The following is a 21,360-nucleotide window of genomic DNA, read 5'->3' as shown; positions in this document are numbered from 1 at the left end:
CAAGCAATGTCTCAATTAAAATTAGCACAAGCCCATGACAGCAGCAGGATAGCCTACTTATTATCAAAGTAGTTTTGTTTAAACAAGTTATAACAGTATTCAAATTTTCTTAGGTAAGTGAAGAAATCTTTTATTTACAAACTCCACATGTGTAATAATCATTGGAAGCTTACTTGTGCAATGTCGTCATGTGTAGCTATAAATCCAATAACACGTTTTAGTATTAAAATACTTTTTTCTATACATATTTTATTTATCCAGTTGAAAAAATAAACAACTCATCTCTGCTCTTAAATAATAACCTGTGGTACATGTTTGTGTTCTAAGCAATAAGACCAATCATTTCCCAATTCTATTTACCATCAGCTAAACAAAGTATTTATTTATTTAATTTTATATGTTAAAACATTTTAACAAACTACAGCACCACACAGATCTGGAGGCTCCACTGCAGAACCACAGGTCCCCTTTCCCAGCCACAGGGGTTGCTGATATGCGGTGAGCCGTGGATTCCCCTGCTGACCTAAGCCCTCCCTACCTGGGCAGCACGTGGCCAATTATGCGCCACCCACTAGGAACTCCCGTCGGTTGTGACATAGCCTGGACTCGAACCTACGATCCCCAGGGTATAGGCCCATCCATGTGGAGCGCTTTTGCTGGATTCTCCACTTGGGAGCGCCTGGGGAATCGCACCACAACAACAAGAGCAGTTGAATGCATTGTTATCTAAATGGACGATGACCCTACAAAATGTTGACTTCAGTGGTGGTTAAACGTGTGTGATGGTGTCACAAGGCTGGCTGAGCGATGACGTCAGAACCAGGAAAGGAAACCAAAACAGACAGTACTGGTGATGCACTGCTGTGGAGTTTAATAGCAGAAAATAAAAGGTTTGAACAAAAACAAAACACTGACACCAAAAACAAACAGCGAGTTGGCCAAACAAATAGACAGACTAACAAATAGTGGATGAACCCCAAAACAAGTATCGTGAGAGTACTCTCGCACGAGTAGCATTTGTTTTTAGTTTTTAATTATTTTCTCCTTCTCTCTCCCATTCTCCACTCCCGAACACACAACCCTGAGTGAGTGAAAACATGCTGCTTTTATGCAGCTGTACCGAGACTCAATTGCTATACAATCATTCAGTTGGAGTCTTGGTACAGCTGCACAAGAATTAATTTATTGCAATTTCCCGTGCTCAGATATTATTACATTTTACCTGCACGTGAAGTGCTGTGCAATCCTCATGCCTAAATACAAACATACATTTTAAATCACTCGTGTTACACAGACCCATTTGTATCCTGTGTATGAATGGCTATACACCAACATTAACACACAACACGCATAAACACATAAACATAAACATAAATATGCACAGCGGCGGGCACACTGCCACAGACGGATATTTGATTATTTTATTTTGGCCCGTTCCAACCCTTGTCCGTTACATATCTGAAAGGACTGTATTTTAAAATAAGTAGGTTTCTGTGACGGGGTACAACCCGACCCTGTGTGTATTATATTATGTGGTATATTATTATTTAAAAGGTATTGTTTTTGTGTGTAAAAACACATTATTTAGGGTTAAACCCTGCAGAATGGGGTTAAACTCACGCAGAATGTGGCCGTCTCCAGATTGATGAGTTTATTACTAATTTGGAGACGGTCACATGTATTTACACCCACAGCTTTTGTTGACAGAGGTTAATGTGTTCAAAGGTGGAATGAGACGTGAGTGAACGAGAAACTAAAAGCTTTAACATAACAATTGCTACAAGTGCTAATTATACATCAGCACAATCCTTGTTGATGTGTTCTCTGTCTGTTGTGTTTGTTTGTTTGTATTTGTAAAGTGTTTTGTGTTTAAATCTTTTTATTTATAATTAAACTTGCATACCAGCGCTTTCATTTACCTCAGTACTGTCACCACACAAGCCAACCTGTTCACATTTAACATTCATTTATAGGAAATGAAGGAAGAGTGGCACTAGTGCGAGTACTGTGGAAGGAGAGCCACCACCACTGAAAAGAATGTCCAGACGTCCGACTGGTGTGGGCTGTATCAGCATTTCGGCCATTTATGGCAGAAGTGCCCGTAGCCCAAGGGGTCTCCATGGAGCTGTTGGAGGAGGTCCCGGTTCAAGAGGAAGAGGAACAACTGCCAGCCCCAAAGAGGAAGAAGGGGAAGAGCAGTGGTTCCTGAAAGAAGGGGTAGAAGCAGAGAGGAGCCTGAGTGTCCAGCACGCACAAGCGGAAAGCTTGAGTGTCCCATGCCCCGTGAGGAGATATGGGACTGACTGATAAACCATCAAGTGGACCTCATGGAGGCCTTTCCGATGGCAATGGACCTGCTGTGGGCCAGATTCTAATTAAACTCGTGCACCAGCACTCTCATTTACCTCAGTGATGTCTATGTGTGCTACTCCTTCCTCCTTCCACACAAGCCAGCCTGTTCACAGCTTCCATTTAGATGTAGTTATTTTGTTTTGGTACAGTACTATATTTTCAACAAAAGAAGTATTTTAATTCAGAATGATATGATTCTGAAAATATAACTTGAAAAAGAGATGACTGTCAACTGTAATACAGTACATATTTTTAAATCTGGTATGTATTGCTGCAATATGTGAAATTCCTCATTAATGACACAACAGCAAAATGAAATCAAAATGTTACCCATGCACAGAACTGCATAAAATGTAAAAGGCAATGCAAATAGCAAAAGATAAAAAACAACACTGTTCCCAGAATTGAAACAATATCCAAAGTCAACATTCAGAATTGCAGAATGTAGTGCTCGATAGGCCCTAATGTCACAGTTCACTTGCAAATGAAAATGCACAAGCAACGAAAGATCACAGATTTAAAAAAAACATTACAATATCTAAAACTGTTTAATGATTAACTGTTTTACATTATAGTAGCTGATCTCATTCGCTTTGTTGTTGCTGCAATTTTGTGAGGTGAAACTGGAGGAAGTGTTGCAGAATAAAGATAGACTTATTTGGACATGCGAGAAAAAAAAAATGCAGTCTCTGACAGATAATAAATTTACTGTAACATTGAAGAGATGGGATTTGTGTCAGAAAACTGGTGAAATCGCATTTGTGACAGGTAATTGCATTCACATGTATAATGGGAATTGATTTGTTTCTTAATACAAGGACGGTAAAACGCGACTGACATGTATCTGAGTGTCATGTATATGGTACTATACTAGGTTAATTTCACCTGGAGGGTGAACTTGTCCCCATCCCTTCATTGGCTTATTTCCTGTTATTAACAAACCAGCTGCTTCTCCTATTCACTGACATGCTTTCAGCCAGTAACATGCTATGGCTCAGAAGACACTGCTGAAATGAAATGGCTAGGAAATGCAAGAGTAACAGACAACCTGAGAACAAGGCATAGAAAGAGATAGCTTCCTTTAACCTAAAGCAGACCCAGATATCATGTCAAAATGAAAATACACGTGTGATATAATGTTTTTTTTTTTCAAAATGGTCTATTTGAGACCTATTTAGTTAATGGAAGTGCTCAATTGGTATGATTTATTAAATTATTTTACAGTTGCTTTAATGGGGTTCATATCATTAGTCTACATCATATAACCTGGAGCTAAGGACTGAATGGCTGTTCAGAGGTTTGATTGGGGGGGGGGTTGTATGCCACTGTGCACTGTGCCTCTAACCTTTCATTACCGCTAATGTTGAAAGCACAGTGATTTTAAGAAAAAAATTAATGTATTTGGGGGGTTTTATTTAAATCTTTTCTGCTGTTCTAGATGGTTTTTATTGTTGTTTTTCTAAACCAAGTTCACTCAATACAGACTATCACCAGCTGCCTATAGAGGCCTATAGGACTAACTCTTCCAAAAAACAAAAATAAAGTCAATCCACCTTGAATCTCGCCAGGCTCTGGAATTAACAAGGAAAAAGCGATTCCTGTGCTTAGGTTGGCTTGGCTCTCGACTGAGCCTGGACATGCTCAGATTTATTACAAGCTTAGAACTCCCTTCCTGATGCATTAGAAGCAAAAAATAGATAAATAAATAAGGCCTATGTAGTGTTTTAGTGGCACCACCTTGGCCCCCTCTAGGTTTATGTTTTAAAGCTGAACTCATTGTACATCCATGGGTGCTCATCCCCACAGAGAAGCCACTTTGTTAACGTTCCCTAATAAATGAAAAGCAGACATTCAGCATAAACTTGACGCTGCATCGGGCTTCAAGCGCCAGATCTAGAAAGATGCCAGCGCCTCAATGTATTTAGCATTTCACTGTAATTCTTGGCCCGGCAAGAGCTCAATTTTTCAATTAAGCAACGAAAAAAAAAAAAAAACTTGCGGTAGATCTGCCAAAGCTGACAATAAGAGTCCTGTTCTTTGCAGAGGACTTTATTTACATTGCTCTGAAGGTGTGCAATCGCAGCAATAAAAAAGGCAATAAGAAAGACATTTCAACCCTTGCCCCTTCTCCCAATATTCATGTTCCATATGGATACAAGGTATAAAACCTTTAGCAATAGAGCAATGTATGATATGATGTGGAAGCAATTTCAGCCTAATTTACAGCATGTGGGACAATGCACAACGAGGTACCATGTAATGGAGCCCCCATGGTTTGTGGTCATTATTTAGGTGAGAAGGCAAGGGTATTTTGAAAACTCACTATGTACACAAGAAGAATACAGTTTGTTTTTATTATATAGCTAGAGCTACTATTATAGGGCAAGAAAATGCAATAATAAGTGCTGATTCACGCCAAGCCACGTGATGATTTTGTCCAGGTGAATCATATGATGTATCCCCTGTTAAAGCCGCTTGTAAATAAAGTACAGTATTATTTATCATGTAAGTTTACATTTTCACCTTAAATAAACTACATGTTTATTTAATTGTTAGGGTTTATTATGTAATATGAAATATACATTTTTGTAAAATGTATTTTTACATATTTTTGAATTGTAATAAAAATAGAATTACATTTATTTATTTTATTTATTTCTTGCATGTATATATTGCTTTTTATACAAAAGTATTGCAAAGCACTGTACAGTACATAGCAGAAGAAAAGAACAAACCACAATCAGACCATTTACACAGATTTAAATAAGAGTATACACATAATAATACAAAAGCTGAAATTTTTAAGTTTGATTAAAACCCAGTAAGATAAGAAAGCCATTTTATAAGTGTGTTTTTAATCTTGACTTGAAAACTGTAATGGTCCCAGCTTCCCTGACAAACAAAGGCAGAGCATTCCATAATTTAGGAGCGCTACAAGAAAAAGCCCTACCTCCCGTGTTGCTTTTGTTGATCCTAAGAATAACCAGCAGCTCTGCATCCTGTGATCTCAAGGTGTGGTTTGGAATATATGGGGTCAGTATATTAAGAACATAAGAACATAAGAAAGTTTACAAACGAGAGGAGGCCATTCGGCCCATCTTGCTCGTTTGGTTGTTAGTAGCTTATTGATCCCAGAATCTCATCAAGCAGCTTCTTGAAGGATCCCAGGGTGTCAGCTTCAACAACATTACTGGGGAGTTGATTCCAGACCCTCACAATTCTCTTTGTAAAAAAGTGTCTCCTATTTTCTGTTCTGAATGCCCCTTTTTCTAAACTCCATTTGTGACCCCTGGTCCTTGTTTCTTTTTTCAGGCTGAAAAAGTCCCTTGGGTCGACACTGTCAATACCTTTTAGAATTCTGAATGCTTGAATTAGGTCGCCACGTAGTCTTATTTGTTCAAGACTGAACAGATTCAATTCTTTTAGCCTGTCTGCATATGACATGCCTTTTAAGCCCGGAATAATTCTGGTCGCTCTTCTTTGCACTCTTTCTAGAGCAGCAATATCTTTTTTATAGCGAGGTGACCAGAACTGCACACAGTATTCAAGATGAGGTCTTACTAGTGCATTGTACAGTTTTAACATTACTTCCCTTGATTTAAATTCAACACTTTTCACAATGTATCCGAGCATCTTGTTAGCCTTTTTTATAGCTTCCCCACATTGTCTAGATGAAGACATTTCTGAGTCAACAAAAACTCCTAGGTCTTTTTCATAGATTCCTTCTCCAATTTCAGTATCTCCCATATGATATTTATAATGTACATTTTTATTTCCTGCGTGCAGTACTTTACACTTTTCTCTATTAAATGTCATTTGCCATGTGTCTGCCCAGTTCTGAATCTTGTCTAGATCATTTTGAATGACCTTTTGAATTCTGCAAACAACTAGGTGCAGTCCATTCAGGGTCTTGTAAATTGACAGCAAAATCTTAAAATCTATTCTATACTGCACAGGGATCCAGAGTAAAGAGGCCATAACAGGGGTAATATGTTCACTTTTTCAGTTTTTTCCTGAATTTGACACTCTGGGCTCTATGTATCTTTGAATTTTCTTTCGTATCTTGACTTTTCGTAATTTCGAAATTGCTTGCTTTTTAAGTGAGCTCTCTTGAAGATCGGTAGCCAATTCATCCACTCTTTCAGCCATGGTATTTCTTGAAAGACTGACATTGGAAAACACATGCTTTTTCTCAGGACAAACTATTTCTGTGACTTTAAGCATGCAGTCTTTCACAAAAGCACCCTCAGAAAAGGGCTTTGACAACTATGCGATTAACTCTGACACAAGGTAACTTGCCTTTACTGCCGCATCACTCACTTTTTGCTTTTTTAAACATGTTCTGCTGTAAATCAAGGGTTCTTTTTAATTCTGCCAGCTTTTCTTGCCTTTGCTTTCCTTCAAACATATTTGCCTTTGTTTCGTTTCATAGTGATGCCTTAAATTGAATTATTTCATCACTTCAATACTTTCCTTACATACAAGCAAATGGGCTTTTCTTGCTGCTCTACAAATAAGTATTAAGACTCCCACCTTTCCTGAAACAATCTGCCTTCCTTATCGATCTTTCTTTTCTTGGACATTTTGAGAGTTATATTACCCTTTTTTTGATGGCCAGTATGCTACAGTGTCTAACGGAAAACACGCCTTAAGCACCATGCACAAGATAAAAGAACATAAGAACGTAAGAAAGTTTACAAACGAGAGGAAGCCATTTGGCCCATCTTGCTCGTTTGGTTGTTAGTAGCATATTGATCCCAGAATCTCATCAAGCAGCTTCTTGAAGGATCCCAGGGTGTCAGCTTCAACAACATTCATACGATTGGCTGTCTCTCAGTAGCGGGGTTTACTTGCAAGTGTTAATCGTGCTACTATAGTGCATTCATGACGTGACGATGCATGAGACCAGATCATTATTACCAGCATTATTATCATCATCATCATCATCATCATCATCATCATCATCATCATAATAATAATAATAATAATAATAATAATAATAATAATATAGCTTTTTTCCCCACAGGATGTTTCAAATTCCACCCCTTCTGACAACACACAACACCAAATTATTGTGGACCTGGGGGTTATGGTTGAACCGGATTGACCTCGCCAAAGAAATACCACCATTTTCACCAGTATTACCAGTGTTCTGGCTGAACTTGGTATAAACAGAATGCTCCTGCAGGTACGAGATATCCTTTATCGCGCAGCATCTCTTTTCAGCGCATTTGGTGATATTTAAATAAACCTTCCAGTTATTGTATTATTAATGAGGTTGTTTGCATTTGGATGACTAAATTATCTCTCTAAAAGAAACTCTCATGTAAACGTGGAAGCAGAACTGTCATGACCATAAAAGTGCGAGAGATCTGTTGTCACACTTTTCAGTTTTTGCTTGTAAATTGTCCCCACTGTCTTCTGTTTCTTTAGCTCTGAGCTTCCCGCTATTTTTCTGATGGCTGATGGGATTTGGAGTTCTTACGTGTAATAGCCCAATAGACTCAAACTGGGCTGGGCCAAATTACACTGTAATGAATGAACTTTGCGGGAGGCCAGATAAAGTACCTCCAAGGGCCGTATTCGGCCCGCGGGCCTTGAATTTGACACCCCTGGTCTATGTTAAATAACAATGGCAATACATGCATTTTTTTTAAAATTTTTAAAATATATTTTAAGGTGCTTTATTTTAAATGTCCCATTAATAATGAGAGGGAAACAGAGAAACAAATCATTGCAGAATTCTTTAATTAAACAAACTGAAACATGTTCTCAGTAATTAACTATGTACTGCATAGACAACTGAAATATGATGAACAGTGTTTACTTGAGGGTAAATTTCGTCTTTATTTTTGGCCGGTGTCATATTTCATCAAGGTCAAAATCTGCAGAAGCCATAGCTCGATCTTATATTTGCCTAATACTTCTAGCTGATCACAAGCATTTATCTTGACTTTTGGTGCTGCAAATCTATTTATAATGAGATGCAAATTCAGATATCACCTGAATGATGAACAGTAATTTATGTTGTTTGTAAACTTAAAGTGATATTGCAGTAGTTGTTCATGAAAAAGAGCTGTTTAGTACATCGCATGTTAAAAAATTCTATGAATGATGGAGGCTATGAATTTTCAATTTACGAACACATAAGTAATATTTGTACATAAAGCCCTATATTTTTATGTATTGTATTCTAATTAATTGGACTGACCTTGATATCTTATTTTTCAGTCTTGGGTGAAACTTGCCACCAGACTGCACTAAGACACATGCAGACTACACCACGAACAAGTTCATGTTTTTCATTCATAATTCTACATACTGTACTTGGTCATGCCATTTTAACAATATTCCTTATTTAAAAATGGACATGAGGATAAAAAGTCCTAAGAATCACTTCTAGAAACCATTTTTTATATGTGTCTAAATTGAATAAAGTTATGTTTTTTTTTAGGCAGGTTTAGTCAGGGCTGGTATAGCCCTATTTTCTTAACTGACTGCATGTTTAATAGGGGTTTAAGCATCTCAATCACTTATGCTCATCTAGCTTAGTGGTTCTCAAAAGGGGGAGGGGGACACGGACTGTATCCTGAAGGGACTTTAGAAGGTTCAGGACTTTGAACAGGGACTCTTAATCAGGGCTTCCCGCATTAGGGAAAGCAATGAACCATAGTTTATTTCTGCACCCTTATTTTGTAGTTTTATTATCAGTGTTTTATTTTCCCTTTTTCTTTCACCTTTCTTTTTGAATACTATTTGCAGCACCTGTGCATGTGAAACGAACTGTATTTATTCCTACCATTGTTGGTATCCACCCTGGGAACTATACCATTAAAAGGAACTGCAGAATTACCCTTGTTGGTATTTGAGCCACAGCAAAAGAGTGCCATTTTGTGGGATGATAAAACAGAGCATTTCAAATAAACCTTCTGACTTCTGTGTCTAAGAGAATCACCCACACCCTCTCACATGTGGTGTCAGTGGGGCACTCAATGTCTTTTTCAAAATGTAGCATTACGAATCCAGGAGCAGAATGTATGCTTCCCAGTTTTCTGCGATAATGGACCTCCTACACCAAACTCTGACACCGGCAGGGAGGGGTGGCTGGCCCTGACAGGAGAATTCAGCGGCCAACGAAAATGATGGCAGAGGACCGGTATGGTCAGTCACTAATACAAGAAGGGTTACCTTCACCAGGGCATAAACAATTAACAGGACGTGTAAATATTAAATTTATTCATGGGGATATGCATACACATCCAGAGGTCTCAATGGATTTAATAATTGGGTAGATAGTGAGTACAAGTGGGGTCGTGCCCTCGCCTGCCAGTGCCCTTCATTCTGGGGCAAGACTGTAAGCAGTTCATTGGATAAGAAGTTAGAAGTAATTGAAGATATCTTCCCCTTCCATGACCCGGCTTGGTTTTACCATAGATTCAGCCCCGGGAACGCCGGGCTGCTAAGAATGAGGGCTGGCAATGGAGACAATCCAAGCGGTTTCAGGTGGGGGTGGATGGTAAAGGTTCTGTAGGGGTGGCTGCGGAACCAGCACAGGGGTCAGGTGTGACTGCCTCCATTCATGACTGATCTGACCCCGAATTAAGAGGCCATGGGAGCTGATTTTTTACCGTGATTTCGAGCAAAAGTGCAACAATGCGCTGGTCAGGCTCTTTGACCAAGAAGCTGTGGTTAATGGTCAGGTGGTTGAGGCCTGATATGCCGCCACATACCTGCACTTTGAAATTGATCGAGGTCTACTGTACAGGGTTGATAAATTACCCCAGACTGGGGAAGTATGTCATCAGTTGTTCATTCTTAAGCCTTTTAGGGAGGACTGCAGCTGGTTCATTCTATCTCCCTGTCTGGTCATTTAGGCTGGGACAAAACCAGAGCAAGGCTTGTTATGGGGTTCTTTTGGCTGGGGCTTGACGTGGACATGCATTGTTTTTGTGAACGTTGCCAGGAATGCCAACTTGCCAGCCCTAGAGCAGTCTCACGGGCCCCACTGGTGCCATTGCCACTGGTGGAAGCTATGTTTTGAGTGTATTAGGGTAGGACTGCCAGAGAAGAGTGCGGCGGCCATCCCACTTCGATCCTCTTCTGCTAAGTTTGTCGTCAATGAGCTTGTGAAGGCTTTCACCTGGTTAAGTATTCCCAGGGAAATGACTGACCCAGGTACCAATTTTATGTCACGGCTGGTCAGTGAAACGTGTAAGCTTTTGGGGATTAAGTCCATCAGGACATCAATTTATCACACTCAGAGTAATGGACTGGTGGAGCATTTTAATAAACCCTCAAAAGTATGTTGTGCCAATTTATTGATAGCAGCTGAGAACATCTGATTTCACCCCTTCACTTTGATCAGGGAGGTCCACCAGGCATCGAAAAGGTTTTATCCATTCGAACTGTTGTATGGGCAGAGGCACTGGGTGTACTCTGTCTGGTCAGAGAGATGCAGGAGGATCAGCAGGACAATTCGACCAATACGGTCCAGTAGGTGTTGGACTTGCACAAACGTCTGGAGTCTATTGGTAGATGGACACGACATGTTTCAGCAGGCACAACACAGGTATGAGACTCAGTATAACCGAGGGGCCCGATTGCGCATGTTTCAGCTGGGAGATAAAGTACTTTGTTGTTCCCCAGCAATGAGTCTAAACTCCTGGCAAAGTGCAAGGACCCTTTGAAGTTACACGCCAGATAGGGACGGTGGATTTTGAGATGTCAGCCGGGACAGCAGAGAAAAACACATTTATCATGTAAACCTCCTGAAGCCTTGGTTCAACAGGAGGCTTTGTTAAGGGTGCAGTCTGATGACGTCACAGAGTTGGGACCTGATTTTTCTGTTGTGGCGAGAACAGGGTCAGTGCAGATTGGAGACAATCTGACATCAAAACAGAAATGTCTAGCGCAAGATTTGGTGATGGCTTTTCAGGATGTGTTCTCTCCTGTCCTAGGTCAAATTCGAGTAGCCACCATGACAATGAACCCTGGATGTGAAAGGTAGTGATGAAGACCATTTTCTTGAAAACATTAAAAGTAGACCAGACATTTTCATCAATGGATTTTAAAAAAAATCTGGAATTGATGATGCAGTCAGAAACCCAGAGGCAGTGTAAACTGTGTCTGCTCTCTTTTTCTGTGTTTTTTTTATCTGCATTAAACAGGGTGAGTCTCAGACTATTTCACTTTTGTTTTATGAAAGCCTAGTGTGCACATTCATTTCATGTAAGACATGTACCTGTAACCTTTATAGTTAAAGATTATAGGCACACATCTAACAATAGTAGAAAACGGGTGAAAATAGCACAGAAATTCATTAACAGACAAAATTATTTGTGCCAGACTTGTAAGAAAGTCTGTAACAAAATGGTTGATTATTATTGGGGATACAGTACATTGTAGATGCAACTATTACTGAACACACCCACCATGCAGATATTACAAAGTCCATAAACAAAACAAAACATTTTAAAATAAATTAGTTCTGCACAGTATAACACTGAGCTGATTTTGTTAGTGTTTGCTAGTCTATTAACCAGTTTAAAAATATTTCCAACAAAATTAAAGTATTTTAGTTTCTGCTTAATTGTTAAAGTTTTCACATGTGGCAATACTGTCTACAATTACTACACAATACTGTGATCATTCCACTGTGTTATGTGAATCTGTGGAAGAGTGTGGGTATTCACTGACACGGGAGACAGAAAGATGTAATTGGAAACACCACAGAGGTGCCCAGTTTTATTGTGTTCCTTTTTTTTAAACTCTCACTTTAGCCCGCAGAGGGCGCTGTTGTCTGTGGCTTGAGTACAGGTGATGGTAATCAAGACCACAGTTATACTAATACAGGTACACAGTCCAATGAATGTGCACTCGCAGGTGCTATGAAAATAATAATCACAAAGGAGAAAAGGCAAAAGAAAAAGGGAAAAGAAAACACAGTAATAAAACTACAAAACAGAAGGTGCTGCACTCTGCAACGTGTACCCTGACCGTTGCTGCCCGCATGCCCTGGGTCTCTGTCCCATGCTCATGCTTTCCCTCACTACCTTATACAATAAACAGGGTCTGTCCAAGATTTTTCCCCATTTCAAAAATAATCTTTTATTTCTTTTTCTCGTTATGTTGGGGTTTTCTCCAGCCGTGCTTGGTCCATCCGTAGCACATCCGCTGGCTCGTATTTGTCAAGAGGGGCAGCCTGAGGGAACATCTTTATAGGGCCAGCAATCCCCCAAGGCCCACCTCTCAGCCACACAGAGAGAAGGAAAGCCACACACCCTTTCCCCACTTCTCCGTGTTACTGCCATGCCTGACAGGTGGATCTATGAGACTGCTGACTCCTACCTGCAGTACCATGCATGCGCCAGACAGTCAGTACAGGTCTCCCCTGTTACAGAACCATAACTAAGTTTAAAAACTGAGAGATAGCAAATGCTTATCGTACAAATTTACCGGTACCTTAAAATTAAGTGCCATATAAAAATAAATAACTGATTTTTAGTCCCTCTTTGTTGTTCTCTAAGTTGCTGCAGTGGCATTTTAGGTGATATAACAAGTTAATGTAAATGATGTAAATACTGTTTTAGCAGACATATTTTATTAAGTAAACATTTATTTGAATGTTTTTGGAATTATTTTTAGAGTTTCCTCGCTTGGTGGACTACCCTAAAGTACCACTGTGTGGTTCTGGTGTTGGTGTCTTTCATACAGTGCAGCCACTTTAGTGGGGGATGGTCGGTGACAAGAGTGAACTGTTGACCCAGGAGGTAGTACCCTGAGTGTCTCGACTGCCTATTTGACCTCCTTCTTGAGGGTGCTGTAGTTTTTTTTGCAGGAAAAGGAGCTTCCTGCTGATATACAGGACCAGGTGTTCCTTCCCCACCATCTTCTGAGACATCATTGCACCAAGGCCTGTTTCAGATGCATCCTTCCTGCAGGAGAAGCTCTCTACTAAGTCTGAAACTCCCTTATGAAATCTGGCTTGCTGCACAAGTTTGCCTTCAGGGTCAGAAAGGCTCCATCCACTGATCTGTATTTGGGCAGCTTTCTGGGTGAGGTCCATCAAGGGGGGCAGCTATTGATGCAAAGCCTGGAATGCATGTATGGTAATAGCCAGCCAATCACAAGGAATGCACCTGGATTTTTGTCTTAAGGATTTGACAGTGAGCCAAGGACCTTTGCAATCAGTGGTCTGATTTGTCCGCCCCCAATTAATACCCCTAATACTCCATGTGAGGCGAGAGTGTATTAAATGGAATGTCCAGACAGTAATTTATGTGTACAGAAATAAAATAATTTATTTTTATTCTCTATACACAACAAAATAATTAAATAACAAAAGAAAACAAAATGGTGTGAGGGAAGGAGTGCAGGGGTGAAATCCAAAACAAACCGTGATGACTCGTCTTTTAATTGTCTTCGTGGCGACCCATACATAAACAAAAAAGACAAAAGAAATGTTAGTGTTTTTTTTGTTTTAAAAATCCCACTGCACCAAACCAGTCTCTCCCTCCACCCGTTACTCCTCCTATTTTACTTTCGGACCAACCCCGAACACAGTAGTACGTTCCCTTTAGTATGTAATGTCCCGCCTCTATAGTCAGTGGAACACCAATCCCCAACTGACAAGTGTCCTTATCCTTCACTTGACTCCAGTGGCTGGAATTTACATACTCGTACTTCCGCCCCTCACCAAGGTGCCGCCCCTCAAAAGATGACTTTTGCCATGGTCACGAGATCTTGGTAAGGGAAGTCCCGAGTTGGTTTGATGCCATCTACTGTCGGGAGGCTGAATCACAGACCGAAATCCCTTTGACTCATCACATATCCCACCCCTCAGAGTGGAGCCGAAGGAACACTCGGAAACCTCTAACCCTTCCCTTTTCCTTCCCTCCCGGGAAAAAAAATCAGCATTTTGATGTAATTACCCGCACGATACCTTATTTGAAAGGCGAAGGGTTGGAGCGCCAGGTACCACCGCGTAATCCTAGCGTTTTGAATCCTTCATCGTGTCTAACCACTTTAAAGAAGCGTGATCTGTGAATCTCTCCGACTCTCTGGAAAGCGATATCAAGAATTTTTTCAAAATCTTCCTCTCCTTGCGTATATAAATCAAATCTTCTTCGCAACACTTAGAAAATTTTCGCAACCAACATTTTAATTAAGGTCCTTGGAGAGCGCCAGGAAACACGACAGGGACAGATTTCCATAGAGCACCATCCAGGACGAAAGGACTAGCACTTCCAGCGATTTGAGATCCACCGCACCCTGAAAAAGCAAGGTTTGCATCACAAATTCGGTGATGAATGAGAGCAAAGGGGGTAAATCCCCGTTACGATACCTAATTCGATAAGAGAAACCAAAGCTGGTAATGACGCCGCATTGTGGTACCCAATTCGTGAACACTGAAGTCAGGAGTACACGACAATAACACACCCCGGATAGCTCGTTTAAATCAACAGCAGTAACTTATCCTGACATGATTAGACCCTTATCAGAGACACGCACATAATGACTATCACTGAAAAACTGGGCGATACGGGAGTGCTGTCGTGAACACCACGTGCCGGGGCAATGTCAAATAACGTCGGTATATACTTTAAAGGCACAGATCACCGGACCGCGACATAACTTCCCATCTGCAATGTGATCATCATGACCCTAGTCGATCCCTTTCTAGATGGGGGACAGAAAAACCCCCACCCCCCGTATGATTCAACGTCTCTGAGAGGCATGCATACAGTTCTATCCCTGACAAATAAAAACTCTTCGCCACAGTGAACGGCATTACTTCGGAATTCACGTCCTAAGAATCACATTTAGTTTTTATAAATAAGAATTCAATAGTCGGTACCTGGCTGAAATGCACGTCGAATCAGAAATAAAATAATTTATTTTTTTCTCTGTACACGAGATCTTGGTAAGGGAGGTCCCGAGTTGGTTAGATGCCACAAAATGTTGTGAGGGAATCACAGACCGAAAACACTTTGGGTCAATATCCCACCCCACAAGTGGAGCCGTGAATACTCGGAAACCTAATCGTCCTTTGTGGTAACCATCCATCCCGGGAAAAAAAATCAGCATTTTGATGTAACTTACCCGCACGATACCTTATTTGAAAGGCGAAGGGTTGGAGCGCCAGGTACCACCGCGTAATCCTAGCGTTTGAATCCTTCATCGTGTCTAACCACTTTAAAGAAGCGTGATCTGTGATGAGTACAAAAGGTCGTCCCAGAAGATAGTATTTTAAAGATTCCACTGCCCATTTCACTGCCAGGCATTCTTTCTCCACTACCGAATACCTCTGATCTCTGGGCAGTAACTTCCAAATGATGTATAGTATCGGGTGTTCTATACCATCTCTCTCCTGGGACAGAACCGCCCCCAGACCAGTCTGCGATGCATCTGTCTGCAGGACGAACTCTCGGCTGAAATCCGGGCTTATTAATGCTGGGGCCTGACTCAAATTAGTTTTAATAGATTCAAAGGCTGTCTGACACTCTGCACTCCACTTAATTTTATTTGGAGCGTTCTTTTTAGTGAGATCAGTGAGAGGGGCGGCTATAGTGGAAAAGTGTGGAATAAAGCGGCGGTAATAACCAGCCAACCCTAACAGTGATCTCACCTGGGTTTTCGTGGTAGGTACCGGTGAATCCAACAAAGCCTGGACTTTTGAAACCAACGGTTTCACTCTACCCTTACCCATTATGAAACCTAAATATTTAGTTTCTTCTTTTCCAATAGCGCACTTTGCCATGTTCGCTGTGAGCCCCGCCCTCCTCAGAGACTGTAAGACGGCTTCTAATCTAGTCAAATGTTCTCTCCAGGAAGAACTATAAATGACTACATCATCGATATACGCAGCTGCATACTCTCGATGAGGTTGTAAAACCTTGTCCATTAGTCTCTGAAAAGTAGCAGGCGCTCCATGAAGTCCGAACGGCATAGTACAAAATTGAAAAAGACCCTCTGGGGTTGAAAATGCCGTTTTCTCACGAGAGGCTTTCGTTAATGGAATTTGCCAATATCCTTTCGTCAGATCCAGAGTTGAAATAAACCGAGCTTGCCCCAGTTTGTCTAAGAGTTCATCTACTCGAGGCATGGGATATGCATCAAACTTGGAGATAGCATTCACCCTCCTAAAATCGATACATAATCGTAGTGACCCATCTGGCTTGTCTATTGGTACTATTGGGCTACACCACTCACTTCGGGAAGGTTCAATTACCCCAAGTTTCAACATACACTCCACCTCCCTTCGAACAGAATCTCTCCGACTCTCTGGAATGCGATACGGTCTCTGTCTAACTCTTAGACCTGGCGGAGTGATAATAGCATGTTCAATCAAATGCGTTCTTCCAGGCACGTTAGAAAACACATCACTGAACATATTAATTAGATTGCTTACCTCTTCACGCTGATCAGGAGTTAATTGTTCCCCCATCGGGACCTCAATTGCTGACTCTGGCTCAATTGAGGGTCCAAAATCCTCTCCCTCCTGTACAGGAGATATAAAATGGACTTCCCGTTCTTTCCACGGTTTCAGGAGATTAACATGATAAATTTGACTTTCTTTCCGACGCCCAGGCTGTCGGATCTCATAATTGACTTTACCAATTGCTCGAATAACCTGAAAGGGACCCTGCCATTTAGCAAACAACTTAGATTCCGATGAGGGCAACAATAACAACACTTTATCTCCAGGTCGAAAGTTCCGAATTCTTGCATTTTTATTGTAGCTTTGTTGCTGCTTCTGCTGTGCCACTTTGAGATTGTCATGTGCCAATCGACCGACTAATTCTAAGCGATCGCGTAACTGCAACACATATTTTACTACATTTTTAGACTCCTTTGACTGTTCTTCCCAGCCTTCTCTTATGAGATCCAAGATACCCCGCGGCTGCCGACCGTACAAGAGCTCAAACGGGGAAAACCCCGTTGAGGATTGTGGTACCTCGCGAACTGCAAAGAGCAAGTAGGGAAGCAGTTTAGCCCAATTGCGTTTTTCTTGATCTACAAAGCGGCGCAACATATTTTTCAAAGTCTGATTAAATCGTTCAACAAGCCCATCCGTTTGAGGATGAAAAACTGAGGTTCTAATTGAACGGATTTTCAATAATTTATATAGTTGCTGAATACAGTCTGACATAAAATTAGTGCCCTGATCAGTGAGAATTTCTTTCGGGATTCCCACCCTAGAGAATATTTTTACCAATTCATTCGCTACAGCTACTGCATTCATAGAGCGTAAGGGAACAGCTTCTGGATATCTCGTTGCGTAGTCCACTACTACTAAAATATACCGATATCCTGACTCTGTTCCCTCCAGAGGGCCTACTAAATCTACACCAATCCTTTCAAACGGTACCCCAATAATTGGAAGTGGAACCAGAGGTGCGGGGCGAACTGACTTAGGGGCAGCTAATTGACATTCAGGACACTCCGATACATACTTCCGCACAAGACCATAAACCCCAGGCCAAAAAAACCGGGCCAGAATTCGTTCCTGAGTCTTTTCAGTTCCCAAATGACCTGAAAATGGAATGTCATGCGCCAATCTCATGACTTCTGACTGAAAAGGCCTAGGAACCAATAACTGTTTTACGAGCTGTCCCGTCCCGGGAGCCCGGGTTATTCTATATAATAAGTGCCCAGATACAGAAAAATGCGGAAATACCACCGGTTGTCCTTCCTGCATATCCTTCCCCTCGATATATCTAACCTGTTTCCAAGCATACTGTAACGTGGGATCATTTTGTTGTTCATATCCCAAGTCAATATCTCGGTCCCAATGGTTAGGTACACAGAGAGGAGTGTCTTTTATTACATGACCTTCCACCTCAGTAACCTCGCAGCCCCGGTTACACTGAATACCTACTCCCTTTCCTTGCCGTTTAAGCGATTGGTTTACTTTTGTGTCAGACCCCTCCCCTTGTCGTCTCAGAGTTCCCTCATATTTTTCCACCCGACGCTCTCTTTTTGTTTTTCTTGGGCGGATTTTAGGGTTAAACAGGTCGGATTGCAACGGAAAAATCTCGCCAATTGTTTTCTCCTGTTGCTTTAATTGTCCCCTGGTAGAAACTAAGACCATTTCCCGACCTAAAATACGATCAAAAAACGGCCAGTCTCTTCCCAGGAGAACAGGGTATGGTAAACATTGCGCTACAGCCACTTTAACGTAAGCTGAATAATCACCTACAATAAGTCTAACTTTAGTGGTGGGATAAACCCGAGTTTCTCCATGAATACAGGAGATAGCCACTTTACCCTGTGGCTCCCAGGCTACCCCATCCAAGAGAGCTTGCCGAATCAATGTTTGTGCACACCCAGAGTCCGCAAATGCGTAAGTACTCTTTCCCCCGACCTGTACTCTTAACTGATAAGGGCCCTCCCGACATTCCCCAGTGTTCCTACCTGTTACTGCTGACCAGGATCTTGTCGCCAGGTCCACCTTTATTACTGGACAATTCCTGGCAATGTGTCCATGCTCATTACATTGGTAGCACACTTGGTTAGGAGGTATCAACGGAGTTAATCTGTCCTGCGAGTCCGCGACCGGCAGGTTAGGGGGATTCTCTCTCGCCCAGGATGGGGCTAACCTCGACCTCCATGGTCTGAAGGTCTGGTTACCCCCTCTGGGCTTCATTGGTTGGTTGGTCCGAGTTAGTTTAGGGGCAGGAGTGGGGTCTGACCCGGCGCCTTCGTTTGCGTCTTCATAGGCCTCCGCCAGGAGGATGGCATCCTCGAGAGTGGTAGGTCGATTCCTCTTAATCCACTCTCGATTCCCTGGCGGTAGTATAGACGCGAACTGTTCTATAACTATTTTCTGCACCAGTTCTTGGGGTGTATGTTCTTCTGGCCGCAGCCACCGGGTGCACTGATCTAAAAGATATTGTCCCGCAACCCGGGGCCGCATCCCCTTGGACAGCTGGTATTCCCGAAAATGGCGCCGGTATGTTTCCTCCGTGATCCCGAGGCGTGAGAGAATGGCTTCTTTTACTTTAACATAGTCCCCTGCATTCGTGGCCATCAGGGCTCGATACGCTGCCTGAGCTTCCCCTGTCAGGCAGGGTGCCAATTTCATGGCCCAGTGTTCCCTAGGCCACTCTGCAGCCTCTGCCACTCTCTCAAAAGTAATCAAGAAACCCTCGGGATCATCTTCCGAAGTCATCTTCTGAAGTTTAGGCTGAGCTGCAAACATCCGGGCAACCGCTCTCTCTGATGTTGATATTGATAGTTTTTCCACCAGCTGTCCAAAGAACTGGTGCCGTGTCTCTCTCTCCTCTCGCTTCTCCTCCTGCTCCCTAAACATTGTCAAAACTGTAGCTGGATCCATTTTCACTTCTGACACCACGTGTGAGGCGAGAGTGTATTAAATGGAATGTCCAGACAGTAATTTATGTGTACAGAAATAAAATAATTTATTTTTATTCTCTATACACAACAAAATAATTAAATAACAAAAGAAAACAAAATGGTGTGAGGGAAGGAGTGCAGGGGTGAAATCCAAAACAAACCGTGATGACTCTTCGTGGCGACCCATACATAAACAAAAAAGACAAAAGAAATGTTAGTGTTTTTTTTGTTTTAAAAATCCCACTGCACCAAACCAGTCTCTCCCTCCACCCGTTACTCCTCCTATTTTACTTTCGGACCAACCCCGAACACAGTAGTACGTTCCCTTTAGTATGTAATGTCCCGCCTCTATAGTCAGTGGAACACCAATCCCCAACTGACAAGTGTCCTTATCCTTCACTTGACTCCAATGGCTGGAATTTACATACTCGTACTTCCGCCCCTCACCAAGGTGCCGCCCCTCAAAAGAGACTTTTGCCATGGTCACGAGATCTTGGTAAGGGAAGTCCCGAGTTGGTTTGATGCCATCTACTGTCGGGAGGCTGAATCACAGACCGAAATCCCTTTGACTCATCACACTCCAACTCAATCATCCCAATTGAACACTTCTATGGGTTAGTAATGAGTCCAGCCTCCTGCAAGAATTGCAATGTGGCCACTACCCAATGCAGAGGACTCGACCAGTCCACTGTCGATGACCATGTCATCTATGTAGGCAGTGACGTACTGCTGATAAGGTTGCAAAAAGCGGTCCATCATCCGCTGGAAAGTGGCTGGGGCTCCATGCAACACAAAAGGCAGTATAGTATATTGGCATAAACTGAGGGGGGCCCAAGTTTTATCCCCCCACAAGATTCCTCGGTCAGTACCCCTTCGTTATTTCCAGTGTCATCATTAAGCGAGTTGCGCCTTGACAGTCTAACAACTTATCTACCAGGGGCATCGGATATGAATCAGAGTTCAACTTTTCATTGACCTTTTGAAAACTGATGCAAAATCTAGTTGATCCATTTGGCTTACCTACAAAAATGACAGGACTGTTCCATTCACTCTGGGACTCTTCAATTACTCCAGTTCTGAGTATTTCATCAATTTCTGCTTTCACTACCTGTCTTTTGGATTCAGGTATGAGGTACAGCATCTGGAAAACACCTTCAATGTGTTGGTGGGCTACACGATTGCGCCCCGAGACAGGAGAAAACACATCAGAAAGGCTGCAACCAAGTCCCGGGTCTGATGTTTCTGCTCCGCTGTCAGATTGGCTCCAATCTGCACAGTATTTGTTTTCACTGGAACTTGGAGGTCAGGTCTAAGATCATGACACCATTAGCTGGTAAAATTAACAATGCTCCCTCTAGAGCCACTGCTTCAGGAGGCTTACATTGTAAATATTTGTTTCCTTCCTGCGCCGGGATGGTGGATCTCGTAGTCCACATCCAACCCGGTGTGTGACCTCAAAGGGTCCTTGCCACATTGCCAAAAGTTTAGATTCAGTGCTGGGAAGTAATAGATACATGTCATCTCCTGGCTGAAATGGGAGCAATCGGGCCCCTCTGTTGTTTGTGGTCTTGTGTCTGTGTTGAGCTTTTCTCCAGACGATTATTCTGCTGATCATCCCACATCTCCTTGACCACATCCAGTACAACCTAG

The sequence above is a fragment of the Polyodon spathula genome, chromosome 7 (assembly GCF_017654505.1).
Source record: "Polyodon spathula isolate WHYD16114869_AA chromosome 7, ASM1765450v1, whole genome shotgun sequence".
In the NCBI taxonomy this organism is placed as follows: domain Eukaryota; kingdom Metazoa; phylum Chordata; class Actinopteri; order Acipenseriformes; family Polyodontidae; genus Polyodon; species Polyodon spathula.
The sequence above is the reverse complement of the archived record's forward strand: the minus strand, read 5'-3'. Positions refer to the sequence as shown.